This window comes from Canis aureus, chromosome 20 (genome assembly GCF_053574225.1).
Source record: "Canis aureus isolate CA01 chromosome 20, VMU_Caureus_v.1.0, whole genome shotgun sequence".
Taxonomy (NCBI): domain Eukaryota; kingdom Metazoa; phylum Chordata; class Mammalia; order Carnivora; family Canidae; genus Canis; species Canis aureus.
Genome location: NC_135630.1, coordinates 56767885 through 56782429, shown reverse-complemented (window position 1 = coordinate 56782429; position 14545 = coordinate 56767885). Strand labels below are relative to the sequence as shown.

The following is a 14545-nucleotide window of genomic DNA, read 5'->3' as shown; positions in this document are numbered from 1 at the left end:
AATACAGAAGCACTAATTCAAAGGGATACATTCCACGTCTATAGCAGCATTATTTACAAAAGCCAAATTATGGAAGCAGCCCAAGTGTCCACTGATAGACGAATGCATAAAGGAGATGTCATATACATATGTATTATTCAGCCATAAAAAGAATGAAATCTTTACCATTTGCAACAACATGGATGGAGCCAGAGAGCATAATGCTAAGTGCAATGAGTCAGTCCGAGAAAGACAAATACTGTATGATTTCTCTTATATGTGGAATTTAAGAAACACAACAAACAAGCAAAAGAAAAAAAAGAGAGAGAGAGAGAGACAAACCAAGAAACAGACTCTTTGACTACAGGGAACAAACTGATGGTTACCAGAGGGAAAGTGGGAGGAGGGATGGGTGATTTAGGTGATTTCGATTAAAGAGTACACTTGTGATGAACACTGGGTGATGTATGGAATTGTACACCTGAAACTAACATAGCACTGTATTTAACTAAAGTGGAATTAAAATAAAAACTTAGTTAAAAAAGTAAAAAATAAAAATGGGTCCATAGAATAAGGAAAAAGGGAAACAATGAACATTATACATTTTATCTCATTTTAGCCATCACTGCCACCCTATAAGATAGGTTTATGATCCTCATAGCTGTTTTTTTAATTTTTTTTTATTGGAGTTCAGTTTGCCAACATTTAGTATAACACCCACTGCTCATCTTGCCAAGTGCCCCCCTCAGTGCCCGTCACCCAGTCACCCCAAACCCCTGCCCACCTCCCTTTCCACTACCTCTTGTTCATTTCCCAGTTTGGTGTCTCTCATATTTTGTCACCCTCACTGATATTTTCACTCATTTTCTCTCCTTTCCCATTATTCCCTTTCACTAATTTTTATATTCCTCAAATGAATGAGACCATATAATGTTTGTCCTTTTCCGATTGACTTATTTTACTCAGCATAATACCCTCCAGGTCCCTCCACGGGGAAGCAAATGGTGGGTATTTGTCGTTTCTAATGGCTGAGGAATATTCCATTGTATACATAGACCACAGCTTCTTTATCCATTCATCTCTCATAGCTGTTAATTTACATAAATTAAAGATTATAAGACTATAGAAGTTAAAGGTTGGTTTAAGACTAATTTAGTGCTATTCTATGTAAAATCACATTTACATTCAATGATAAGTGATGGGATGGTCTGAAATGATAGATGGAAAGCATTGCTAGAGTAGTTAGAGATTTGATTATTTCTGAAGAAAGTCACTTCTTTTTTGGCCTGGGGAATTGTTTATTATATTGCTATACATACTTTGTTAATATATTTTATAATGTAATAATACTTATATTTTGCTTTTAGTAGGAGAAAGTATTTAATTTCTTTCTAGATTATTGTATTTTATTAAATATTAACCTGTTTATTTTTTATCTAAGAATGTACTATTTACATCAGTATTTTAATAAATAGATCTATTATCTATATCTTTTGCTAAGTGTAATAAGAATCACATATAATTAAATCAGGAAAACCTAGTCTGTTAGTTGATGCTGCTATAATTAAACTTCAGCTACAGTGAGTATTTTATTTTTAAAAAAGATTTTATTTATTTATTCATGAGAGACACAGAAAGAGAAGCAGAGGAAAAGCAGGCTCCCCGTGGTGAGCCCAATGCAGCACTCGATCCCAGGACCCAGGGAACACGACCTAAGTCAAAGGCAGACACTCAACCACTGAGGCACCCAGGTGCCCCTAGAGTGGATTATTGATCATCATTTTTCTGATAGAAATTTGCAAGGGCTTCTAAAGATGGTAAATAGACCATACATGTTTTTACTTCTAAGACCTGCAAAAATGATAGTATTGGAATAAAAAATAAATAACATCACAATGGATGGGCTATGCACAGATGAGAGATTTCAAAAAATTAATGTGAGCTAGAAAACAGAAACACTGCAGCCTTGGGGCACAGGAACCACAGCCTGGTAGACATGGAGTTGCAGAAGCTAAGACAGGACCCATGGATCTGTAGAATCAGAGGGAGATTCAGGAGGTGAATCTCACAGATACTTGGTAAGAGGACAGTGAAAGCAGGAGGGACAGGTGGGGCTGAAAATGGGGAGATTAACTGAATATTTGTATAAGGAACAGTCGGCATCCGCATCCACTGAATTCCTAAAGCAACAATCAACAGGTTCCTCTTGGAGGAAATCAATCCTAGACCAAAGAATAGCTTTAGGGGCTGGCATTTAGGGGACACGCCACTGCAAAGGCTAGTTCCCTGGCCTAATCACCCAAAACATCTGAAATCAAGAAAAGCTGTCTTTGTATGTAAATCTCCTACTAATCAGCTGTTTATTGTCTAATTGTCAAATATGAACCTTTCACCAAGAAATGCCAGGTATTTAAAAAAAAGCCTCCTGTGTCAAAGGGAAATACACACAAGCAAACAGGAAAAAGAAGGTGAACAGGAGGAAATGGGTAATTTAGTGAAAAAAGGGAACTTTAAAAAGACCCCTACCTCGTATCCTCAGGGACAGTGAGCAGAAATTATATTTGCGAAATAGTAATAATGATAATTGTAATAGAGGTGATAATAGTAAATATGTATAAGGCTTACTCTATTCCAGATTTTGTTCTCAGTGCTTTATGTTTAGCAGCTCATTTAATTCTCAGGACTCTGAGATAGGCATACTATCATTATCTCCATTTCAGGTTAGGACAGAGACACAGAATTTAAAACTGCTCAAGATCACAGAGGTAAGTGTGGGAGACTGGGATTTAAACTCAGTCTGGCTCCAGAATCTGTGTACTTAATTACCACCCTTTTCAACTTAAAATAAACAAAACCCCAAGAGAATATGAAAGACTCTTGGAAAATAAAAACAAAATTTTATATTTCAACCCTCCTACAGATTTCTTTCTTGGAATGGAGAGCACTGCATGGAAGTAGATTTAAAAAGACAGCATCATAGAAAAGATGAGACATTCGATGTTCAGCCATGTGGTACTTCATAGAATAACAGAAGTCACAGAAAGAAAGAAGAAAAAATAAAGAAGAAAAGGGTGGAAATTACTAAAGAAATAATACAAGATAATTGTATCTTGTATCTCCGGTGATCACACCGGAGAAGGGGTGTACGAAACCCCTCAGATGAAAATGCTCACTGAATACAACAGAAAAATATAAACAGAAAAAGGCTTATTACTCCAAGATACATCATCACCAAGAAAAGCACCAAGAAAAACAAAGAAGGTGCCCAAAAGTTGCCAAGCAAAAAAACAATGAGCTGCAGGCTCACGCTGGTGTTAATGAATTTTAGAAGACTGAACCATCACTTTCCAAGTTCAGAGAGAAAATTATTTGTGCTCTAGAATTCCAGAGAAACTAGAATTCAGAAGGAAGCAGTTAAGTAGGCAAGAGCTTCTCTTCAGTATATTCTTTTTGTTTTGTTTTAAGATTGTATTTATTTATTTATTCATGAGCGACAGAGAGAGAGGCAGGGACACAGGCAGAGGGAGAAGCAGGCTCCATGTGGGGAGCCTGATGCAAGACTCGATCCCAGGCCCGGGATCACACCCCGAGCCGAAGGCAGACGCTCAACCCTGAGTTGAGCCTATTCAGGGGTCCCTCTTCAGCCTATTCTTTAAAGATGGTGCCTTTCCTATAAGGTTTAACACAATGATCATTAAGAGTTCCAAAAAAATAAGTTAGAAGCGGTACAAAATGTCAGTTTTTAGACAGTGTCTCATGTGGACCAGACGGTCAAAATATGGCACCTTCAAATGTGAATTCTCCCTTTCCAATACTGATGCACACATGCCCACCTCTTCCCTCTTCCCCCAGTGGGGCCCTGCTCCCAGGCCGGCACCTTTGATGTTAGAATCTGGATATATCTCTAGTGAGAATAAAATAAAAAAAGTTTTAAACATGTGAAAGTTAAAAAAATTGTCATTCAAATATATTAATAGAAAGTTGCTGAGGGATATGCTTTATTAAAGGAGGATATACACTGAGAAAGAGAAAAATGTAGGTTGTCTGCTGTAGTACCAATGAAAAGAGCAGGAAAGGGAAGCCAAAGAACGGTGGCTGTGTAGCCAGAGTATGTAAGGCTCCAGAAGAGTAGTTCCCAGGGAAAAACAAAAAACAAAACAAAAAACAAAACACAAAACACCAGAGCATTTTATATGGTGCAGAGTTGGAAAGAATTGGGAATATGATAAAGAAAAATAATGAAAAAAAAAAACAAACAAAAAAGGAAATAAGAAATTTTAAGAAAACTGAAAAATTGCTTAAGTAAAGACACAAAGCAAAGAAGACTGGGATGATAATCAGTCATTGATTAAAATGATTCTGTATCAGAAATGGTTCTAGCTGTCAAGAATATAGTGAGGAGGGGAAAAGAACAAACAAACAAAAAAATCAAACAAATTAGTTAAAGTAGATGATAATCCTTGTCTTCCTTCTTGAAGCGATAGTCAAGAATGGGGAGAGTGACAATAATTTCAAAAATTAAATGAAATAAAATATATAATCTGTATTAACAATAAGTGCTACGGAGAAAAACACAACAAGGAAGGTACAGGAAGGATCCCAGGTAGAGGAGTTGCTATCTCTAATAACATGGCCAGAACAGCCCTACTGGGAGCTGCCACCTGGGCTGAGTACTTAAGGAAGGGATGGAGAGGGCAATGTAGTCATCTGGGTGAGTGGAGGTTCCAGGTGGAGGAGGAAGCAGCAAATGCAAAGGGCCTTTTCACACAATCATGTAAATACTTAATTGTGGTTATAAAATAGATATAGGGACGCCTGGGTGGCTCAGCAGTTGGGCGTCTGCCTTTGGCTCAGGGCATGATTCTGGGGTCCTGGGATCGAGTCCTGCATCGGGCTCCCTGCATGGAGCCTGCTTCTCCCTCTGCCTGTGTCTCTGCCTCTCTCTCTGTGTCTCTCATGAATAAATTAAAAAAAAGAAAGATGTAAATGGCATCAATTTTAGAGATACAGAAATGAAAGTACTGAGGACACAGAACCACGGAGGAGGTGAGTGTACTAATATCTTCATCTGACAAGTGGGTCCAATCCCAAAGTGGCACCTATAGTTAAAGGTATTCATTTATTAACCACAGAAAAACTGTTACAACAGAAAAACCAGACAGAAAGATAAAAGTAACTGAAGAATGGTAGACAAAAAGTAGAGGCAGACTGAGTGTAGAATGCCTCTTTTATTTATGTGTGTTAATATATGATGCCTTAAAGTGATAAATAAAAAATCTGAGGCGAGGGGAGCCTGGGTGGCTGGTTGGTTGGCTGTTTGCTTTTAGACTGGGTCATGCTCTTGGGGTCCTGAGATTGAGAACCCTGTTGGGCTCCCTACTCAGCGGGGAGCCTGCTTTTCCCTCCCCCTTTGCAGCTCCCCCACTGCTTTTGCACACACTCTCTTGCTCTTTCTGTCTCTCTCTAATAAATAAATAAAATCTTTAAAAAAAAATCTGAGGTGAAAGCAAATTACTTTTTACTTGAATACATGAAGATATCAGAAGGCAAAGCAGAAAGAGAAGTGAGGCTTAGGTGGGAGAAGGTGATCACACAACTGATTTTAACCAAGTGTGCAAATGTGATTTACACACACGCCTTTTGGAGGTCTATTACTCTTAGGATAAATATCAAAATCCTAAACAAGGCCTACAGGACCCTTTCTGTCTTACCAGCCTCATGCTCCCTCCCCTGAACTCTGCTCTGGACACACCTCCCTTGCATTTCCTGAGCAAGCAAGGACCGCTAAGCTTCTGACATTCTATCTCAAATGCCTCTGGCCCAATATGCTGCACTCCTGGACTGACTTATTCATTAGGACCAGTAGGCACAAGTGCCTAGAACCCACAATACTCTTAGGGGTCCCAGAAAAAGTTTTCTTTGAAAATAAGAAATAAAACCCTTTAAGGTCAAACAAAAATACTTTAGTATATCATATTAACATATTTATCTCTATACCAGTATGATTGCAAAATACAATTTTTAATGTTTCTTATGGAAGAAGGGGACCTTAAAAGCAAAAGTGCCTACTGAAGTTGTTAAAATGGCATCCACAACTCTTTTAAACATATTTACATAATAGATGAAAAAGGGAGGGAATTAACAAAACAAAATATTTACCTAATTCACCTAGTATATGGAACACTACTATACTGTAGTATTAATACCAAAGTCATAGTGTAGTCCTTGAATCTCCCTTTCCCCAGTTCTACTGACCTAGTGACTCCTACTCAACCCTCAGATCTCAGCTAAATTGCCCCTTTATCAGGTGATAAGGGACAGGTGGGGCTAGGTAGGGAGAGACAGGTAGGGGCTACAGGATCAGGCTCACAGAAATCCCAGAAATGCTAAGGCATAAGGAAACCAGAGATAAGGGAACAAACCAGACCACCCTGCCCTGGGCATCAGAGGTGGGGTCTTCTATGGCAGTCACATTGTGGCCACAAAGAACGACCAGACCTCAAAGAGTAAGTAAGCCCCTATGATGTTATCACCAGTCCTTACACAAACCAAGACATCACAAGAATAATAAGGCCACAAGCTCCTTGGTCAGTTCTAATAAAAGACCTGTCAGGGGAGGTCCACATTGGCAATCCGGTCGGGGGCCCCTATCACTCCTGAGAGCTTGTTTTTTCTGTATCTTTGCTTAATAAAACTCTATTGCTGTACTCACTCTCCTTCGTCTGCGAGATTCATTCTTGAACTCTCTGAGAGAAGAACCTCGCTCTCCTGCTTCATAGGGACCCTGGCTGATTCTCCTAGACAATATGAGGTCCCTATATATGTTACCCCATCACCTTGAAATACAGAAATGAAATAATTATGTAAATTTGCACTTAATAAAGTCAGGAACTGTGTCTACCTCGTTACCACCATATCCCCAGCACAATACCTTGTATTCAGCGATGTGAGATCCTGAAAGACAGAATTTTCTATTGTGGCTCTCTCAAGTCCTTGGCTCAGTTTTCTGATCCTAGATTCACTACTATTTAATCTCTTATTAACTGTCTCTTCATTTTAAAAGTGGGAATAATAATGGGAGTTATGAGTTAGAATGAGTTAGAACAGTGCCTGATACACAGTGAACCTCATTTAAAGTCTAGCTATTAAAAAAACAAAACAAAAAAACCCTACCCTTTCTTTGTGTTATTAGATTATTACTACTATACTACTATTTTTATTACTATTATCATCATCATATTATTCCATATGCTGGGTGAATTAGATAAATATTTTGTCTTGTTAATTTCCTCCTTTTTACTATAATGTAAATATGTTTAAAAGAGTTGTGGATGCCATTTTAACAACTTAAGTGACAAATTTTTGGGAAAAAGTTAGAGCAAATAGCTATAAAGACAGAAAAGAACTGAAGTTGTGGTAACTAAAAATACATAATTATCCATGAATTCAGGATGTCAGGGCTTTCAAAATATCCATACCCACCAATTGATAATTTTACATGATAAGATCAGGCTAGAAGAACATTTTTAGCAAAGAATAGTAAATCAGAATTCTCTTAAACATAAATTTCCATGAAAATCTAATAAAAATGAGAAGTAGAATTTATTATCTTAAAATTTTTTTTTACCTATTCCCCTTAAATGGATGCTCTACAGAGTTGAACACAATTTTCAATAGTGATATTACTTTCTTGGAGTTATAATTTTTTATACATAATTCCTCTGCACGTAAATAAAAATACATACCCCAAAGCAGTAAAAATAAAATAAAGCAACAGTAACTGAAAAGCCTACCAAGGGTTTTCATTTCAGCAAACATTTATCTTACCATCTAAGCTTCAGACTCCAGAGATGACCCTTGGGATAAAATGACAGACTTAGGGTTGATTCCCACTGGTATTTCAAACAATACGGCACAACCTGAGGACCATTTTTTGAGGATAAATGACTGGCTAGGAGCAGTGCAGTCCTGAGGCTTTGCCTGGGGCCTATGCTCTCACCTAATCATTATTCACAATCCCCCAGAAAAGCCTCCAGCTAAAATTGTGATTGCTATTTAGGACTAAACTTGCAAATTCAATTTGGAAAATCCTTTCTTCGTTCATGATTTCATTTTTTGTTTAATTCATGTGCACCTTTAGATATCAACTATAGCAAGCATTAAAACCTAGAGCCATAGTCCATCTGTTTTGAGTGTTACTTTCTTTACCAATTTATAAAAAAGAAATTTTAATAGCAAAAATGCCTAAGGACTACATTGTATAATATATGCAATTAAAAATGTAAAGTCCTCAAAGGGAGTATGAAAAGCAGTAGTATGATAATAAACAAGAGTTCTGCAAATTTAGAATTTTGTAATAGAGTTCTCATAAGCCATTTTTCATTTAAAAAGCCAAAACAGTTTTTATGAATGCAAAAATGAATTGAGGGATGCAACAGTCTCTGAAAATCAGGGAATAAGCTAGAGTCAAATCAAACCACAAAGTTCTTTAATTAGGCCTTTCACTTTTTAATTAGGTTTTTTTTTTTTTTTTACTTAGTTGTAAAAAAATATTTTTTGCTGTCTATCCTGCCAATATATTCTACTCTTGCTCTATTTCTAGGATTGACCATTGCAACTCTCTCACTGTTCTTCCAGTAATTCTGTCTGCATTAGTTGATAGTGATGCATAATTTCTTACTGATTATAACACAAGAGTCTCCTCTCTAAAGACCAGCAATTCAGAATGAGGGCTGTATGTCTCAGACTGCTTGAACTAGATAGAGTCAGATTCCTTATCTCTATAAAGGGGATAATAATGAATGTTACCTCGAAGTACAAAGTGACAATAAGTGAGACAACTGACTGAGAGTATTTAGTAGATTGAGAAAATGAAAAAAAAAAAACACATTTGTATGATTTGGGACAAAGTTGAGTCAAACTCTCTGCTCTTTTGTTTTCTCATTCATAAAATGAAATAATTAATCCAAAGTTCTTTCTTAACTATAAAAACTTACATGATTTTACTTAGCTTTTGCTAAGGTTAAGACTTACTTTCCTTCTCTCTTTTTAATGTGTATTGACAATTCTGTTTCTAGTTGGGACTCATTTGCTTTTTGTAGCCTTCTTCTTTGAATGAGAACCACATGTGATAATATTCTGTACTCCTACTGGCCCTAGTAGTCATGGGGTATTTTCCTAATTGCTTATGATGAAGTACTACATTATCAAACTCCACAGAAGATCCTGAGAAGGTATTGCTTCCTTCTGAACTTGTACTTTAAAAGTGAATCAGACATTAATTATATATAGTATGTAAAACTTGTTATGTTTCTGGAGAGGCATATGTAAAGTTTTACTCAAAAAAGCTAACCATATATGGCAAAAATGAAGCCCATAAAAGCAAAACATATCAAAACATTAAAAAAATAAGAAAAAATAATTGTATTATATGTGACTTGTAGTGTTAATATTCTTAATATGATTCTGGACTCTTATTAATAAAGAAAAAACATCAAAGACCCCCAAGAAAAATTTGGAATGGGGCATAAGTGAGATAGGCATAAAAAATATAAAGGTAAATAAACAAAGATAGACATATCACTACTAATCAAATAGATGAAAATTAGGATGCCATATACTTTTCTTACTCAAGACTTATTTAAAAACAAGAAACAAAGATTCCAGATTTATTTATGAAAAGACTATAGAGAAAGTGGCATACTGCTGGTGGAAATGTAAATTGGTAGAGCCTTTCAACATATTTTTACTTCGATTTACCACTTCCATTTTTAAGAATATACCATAAGCTAGCATTTTCCAAAGTTTTCAGATGTTATTTTTGAAATGTATACAATAGCATTTAAAAAGTTTTCCTTTTTTAAATAAACTTTATTTTTCAGAGAAGTTTTAGGTTCCCAGCAAAATTGAGTGCAAAGTACAGCAATTTCCCCATATTGTCCCCTGTCCCCATACGCATATAACTTCTCCAACTATCAACATCCTGCAGACAGATGCTATTTTAAGAAAGGATTCCAGAGCCAAATATATATTTGATTACTAAGACCATTGTATACGACTATGCATTGTTATTCTCCAAGATGGTGAATAATAGACAGTGGTTCTTTATGTTATAGGCGATGGAACCCTTTCATCAGAGAGCATGATTAGGAATTAAGGCTCTGCAACTAGAAACTGTCTGAAAAAAATCATTAGACACAAGTACAAAGAGGTATGTAAAAGAATGTTCACTGAAATCATGTTTAACACAGGAAAAAAACTGGACAGATCCCACATACTCAATAATTGGAAAGTGGTTACATAATTTGTGTTATATCTTAAAACTGGAATAGTATATAACCATTAATAATAGAAATGCAGAGGATATTTACAGACATGAAAAATACTGCAATAACTGCTAAGTAAAAGAAGCAATCTAGCCAAGGAGCACTTATATTCTATTGTCCCTAATTCTAATCATAATAATTAGATAGATACATATATTATGCATTATATACATTCATATCAATAAATTCAAAAAGACATACAACAAAATATAAAGAGTAATTATCACACAGGGGCAGGATTACTATACTTTTCTGTATTGCCTTATCTTTTTTACAATAATGAACATTTATTAATTTTATAATAGAAATATTTTTTATTTTATTTATATTTTTTAGAAATATTTTTTAAAGGCTATGTGTTTATGTGTCTTTACTGTTTTGGGGACATCTGGTATTTTATGCTATAGGTATCAGATGCTTGTCACATTTAATAAAAATTAAGTTCACAGTCAAGAAAACTGTAATTATATAAAGAATTCATAGATAGAAAACACAATTCCTACCTTCTGGAGAGAAACTGATAAAAACATAACAAGTGCTGCGAGAGCCAGCAGCGTAATGGAGGCAGTAAATCTCTAGATGCTCTATGTCTTTACGAGTCCCTATAAGGGAGTACCTCTTCTCTCTGTAACAGAAATAACATAAACACACACATTTATTTAAAGGAGCAGCTGAAGGAAAATCATCCTTAGCTTGGAGCTATACAGGCTGCCTGTTTTCAAGTGGGATCTCTCAGGTAAACAGTTGGAAATATTATCACCTACTTTCTGTATGACCTTGGAAAAGTTATTTATCATTCTTCATGCTCAATTTCCTCACCCGTAAATGGGGATAGTGATATTATCAACCATAAAGATTAATATTCATAGTGTACTGATAGGAGTGCCAGATACTGTTGCTGTATATGTGGTTTTTAAAAATAAAAAGTGGGACTGAGGGCAGCCCCGGTGGCCCAACAGTTTAGCGCCGCCTTTGGCCCAGGGCATGATCCTGGAGACCCGGGATGGAGTCCCGTGTTGGGCTCCCTGCATGGAGCCTGCTTCTCCCTCTGCCTGTGTCTCTGCCTCTCTCTCTCTCTCTCTCTGTGCCTCTCATGAATAAATAAAAAGAAAAAGAAAGTGGGATTGATGTTATTAATAGAGATCCTTCAAAGAGCATGTTACTATCAGATACATTTTACTTCTGTTACTATTTCAAGTAATTCTCACCTTGATTCTATGCGGTATTAGTATTATTACTACTTGGCCTTCAGCTGTGCATTAATTTTATCAGCTCCCTAAACTGATATAAAGAATTTCACAAAAACTGATCAATTGAAAAAGAAATATTTTTTGTGTTTCCAAAATGATATCCATTGGATAAAATACTATGTACTAATGGTCTGGTCTATTTAAGTACTGAACCACTTAGACATTACTTGATAAGTTTAAAATAAAAGCAAAGTCAATCGAAAATGTGTGTCGGACCTTAAGCCATACCAGTATGATATGCTTTTCTACTATGTACCCAGTTTCTTCTTATTTTTGATATGATACCTTGAGAAGGCACAGCATCACCAATGAGGTATTCTTGCCAAGAATATTTAATCTGAAGCTAATAATAAAAAAAAGTCAGAAAAATCTAAAGTAAGGGACAACTTGCAAACACTGGCCCAGACTTAAAAAATATCAATGACATGACACAAAGAGGATGGGAATTTTTTCTAGATTAAAGGATATTAAATGGATATGACAACTGAATGCAATGAATGATTCCTAATTGGATCTTGGATGAGAGAAAAAAAAGACAGCTATATTTACCGGACAATTGGGAAATCTAAAATGGAGATTTCAGAAATCTTTATCAGTGAATAAATCTAAAATTAGGTGATTTGTACTTATAGATAAAATTATGAATTCAAGCATTTATATTGATCACAATTTATTAAATACATCTATTCAGTGTGATATGCCTGAAGATTACAAAAGTTCCTGGAGTAACAAAGATGTGGCTTAGCCAAAGAGTTCAGGTGAAGGGTATTGAGGACCTTTTTACCTAAGTCCAGCAAGTTAGCAAAATAGCTAAACTATGTATTTGTTATATTTGAGACCCAGGCCCTCTTCCTACTAAATTATTTTCCCTTCTAAGGGAAAGGAAACATTAAGAATGTTGGAGCAAGTTGCTTCATGCATTCCTCAGTAAAGAGGGGCACACCAGGAAGCAGAGAAGGCAAAAAATAGATGACTTTGCCAAAAGAGCTACTTGCTGCCTGTGGCTGAGAATTAGATAATCTGAAGCCTGGGAAGTTAACAAAGTCAAATTATAAGTGTTTTATAATTATCTTTTACTTATTTTTTAATAGGCTATTTTCATGATGTAGAATTTGAAAGATATGAAGGGACAGTGAAAATTTCTCTTCCAGTCTTGTCCCCCAGACAAGACTGTTTTACCTCCTCAGAGGCAACCTCTGCTAATAGATTCATGTATTCTTCCAGAAATGTTTAATGCACTGTGGTATCTACACTAGTGTTTACAGAAATGGAGCAGGTTATATATACTGTTCTATACCTTACTTTCTTCTTAGTATGTTTTGTTAATTGATCATTCTAGTACCGTTGCCTTATTTTATATTATTATTATAATGCTATACCATAAAAACTATAGACAAGAATACAAGAAGATATAAAGATATTTTCATATGCTAAGGAAATAAAATGATGGCCATCAGTAAGAAAGCATTGAGGAGTCTGAGTGTAGAGTACTGAAGACACTAACTAAGTAATGTACCTGGGAGGATTTGTCTGAAGACTTCTTTGGATTCTAAGCAGGACAGTGTATCGTGACTGAGCTTCTGAAAAGTTGCTGAAGTCTCTATCCTGAGAAGGGTGCAAAAGTGGCTAAGACTGAGTTGGCATACACGAAGGAGACTGGGGTTTGAAGAAACAGGGTGAAGAGTGCATGGTCATTACAACTGGAGATCATGGCAAGAATCATGGCAGTAGATCCAGTATATGAATTCCAGAGGCCAAGCAAGAGGAATTACGTCTTGGTGGTTGCTGGCACATGCCCCATTGCTGGCCAAAATGTCAAGGGTCAAGCAATAATTCAGGGGAGACAAGCAAGCAGAGAGAAGAGTATGGAAACCCATACATCCACTGATGCCAGGATAATATGAGTCTCCCAGGAACCTGGAGAAGAGTAGAAGGGATGGAGAGAATCCTTCTAAGCTCAAGGGAAGAATCTTGGTTTAAAGCCTAAATTGACACAATTTTACTTTAGAAGTAACCAAGCAACTATCAGTTGGCAAGATTAATTTTTCCTTTATCTGTGGTTTTAGTGGGGAGTGCCAGGAAAACGGGTTTGTGAGATAAGTCAATTTTTAGATTTGGAAAACTGTATTTTACACACTTGAGATAAGCAACTATAAAATTTAAATCTACATAGCCAGCTTATAGAGCTGTTATAAAAATTCAATGAAATTGTTCTGTAAAAATGTACAAAAAATATATGGTGTGATTTTCTGGTTATGATTTCTTTATTTTATTTTATTTTATTTATTTCATTTCTTTTTATATTTATATATATTTTTTCTGGTTATGATTTCTAATAGTAACTCTCCTTCAACTTCTTCCCAGGTTCTGGGGACCTTTAATGCAGTCCCATAATGCCAGATTTTGTATACACATTCACTTCACAAGAGTATTAGCTTTGAAGTAAGTGAATCCTGGTTTCAAATTCTACCTTTGTTGCCACTACCTGTGTAAGTGTGGGGAAATAACTTCTTTGAGTCTTGGGTATTTAGTTGTAAAACAGTATGACAGCACAGAAAATATAATCAATAATATTGTAACAATATTATGTGTATGATGAGCACTGAGTAACAAATAGAATTGCTGAATCAATACACTGTATACCTGAAACTAATACAACATTGTATATTAATTATACTTCAATAAAAAATACATCCCTTCTCAATATTCTTAATACAAATCTATCCAAAAAAAATGTGTGACTGGGATCCCTGGGTGGCTTAGCGGTTTGGCGCCTGCCTTTGGCCTGGGGCGCGATCCTGGACTCCCGGGATCGAGTCCCATGTCAGGCTCCTGGCATGGAGCCTGCTTCTCCCTCCTCCTGTGTCTCTGTCTCTCTCTCTCTCTATATCTATCATGAATAAATAAAAATAAATCTTAAAAAAAAATGTGTGACTATCAAAAATTATTTCTTACATGTATGTATAACACATTGGCTCATTGTTGGTGGAC

At 36.0% G+C, this 14545-nt stretch overlaps 1 protein-coding gene across 22 annotated transcripts in view; it reads right to left on the bottom strand.

The window, feature by feature from the left end:
- The window catches only part of MBD5 (methyl-CpG binding domain protein 5), a 435430-nt gene that overhangs the window by 129014 nt on the left and 291871 nt on the right, over positions 1-14545 (bottom strand). For 15 of the 22 annotated variants that reach the window (XM_077861625.1, XM_077861624.1, XM_077861616.1 and 12 more), the window contains one exon: positions 10808-10929. The exons of the other annotated variants lie outside the window; for them this stretch is intronic. The gene's annotated coding sequence lies outside the window, so the exon portion shown is untranslated. The remainder of the gene's footprint in view (positions 1-10807; positions 10930-14545) is intronic. 22 annotated transcript variants of the gene reach the window in all.